Here is an 842-nt window from a genome sequence, read left to right as displayed (position 1 = left end):
AGGGCAGCGGACTCGTGGTCATAGGATCACGGTTTCGATTCCCAGACCGGGCGTTGTGAGTGTTTATTGAGCGAAAACACCTAAAGCTCCACGAGGCTCCGGCAGGAGATGGTTGCGAACCCTGCTGTACTCTTTCACCACAACTTTCTCTCACTCTTACTTCCTGTTTCTGTTGTGCCTGTAATTCAAAGGGCCAGCCTTGTTACACTGTGTCACGCTGAATATCCCCGAGAACAACGTTAAGGGTACACGTGTCTGTGGAGTGCTCAGCCACTTGCACGTTAATTTCACGAGCAAGCTGTTCCGTCGATCGGATCAACTGGAACCCTCGACGTCGTAAGCGACGGAGTGAAGAACATCTGTATATTTTATTTAAAAACTACTCGTTGGAAATTAACGAAATTTCCACAGAACGATGGTGACTGTTATATCTGCGTGGTGTGTAAAGCACGCAAGGTGTTGCACAAGTGTAAACAAACTGCGGCCGTTTGCATGATTTCCACGAACTTTCAGTGTTCCTAAGTATTGACAAGTGATCTGGTAATCGTGTAATTATGAGTAGTAAATGTGACTTAACTGCCCCAGAGAAATCTGTTATTACTTCTGAACTTGCAAAAGATATACCAACATTAGAAATGTCTAAAATAATTGGAAGATATCACAAAACTGGGGGGGGGGAATGTTACAGCTCCTACGCAGATACGTAAGAGAGCCGACAAGCGTCAATCGAGGGCTGTTTCTCAACGTTCTCCGTCACGAATTAAGCGTAAAGTTGTAAAGAAGGTAGACCTTACAAGTGGAGAACTTTTCAAGCGCATTGGCGAAACAACTGTGTCTAGATC

This window comes from Octopus bimaculoides, chromosome 4, assembly GCF_001194135.2.
Source record: "Octopus bimaculoides isolate UCB-OBI-ISO-001 chromosome 4, ASM119413v2, whole genome shotgun sequence".
In the NCBI taxonomy this organism is placed as follows: Eukaryota; Metazoa; Mollusca; class Cephalopoda; order Octopoda; family Octopodidae; genus Octopus; species Octopus bimaculoides.
Note: the sequence above shows the minus strand (reverse complement) of the source record.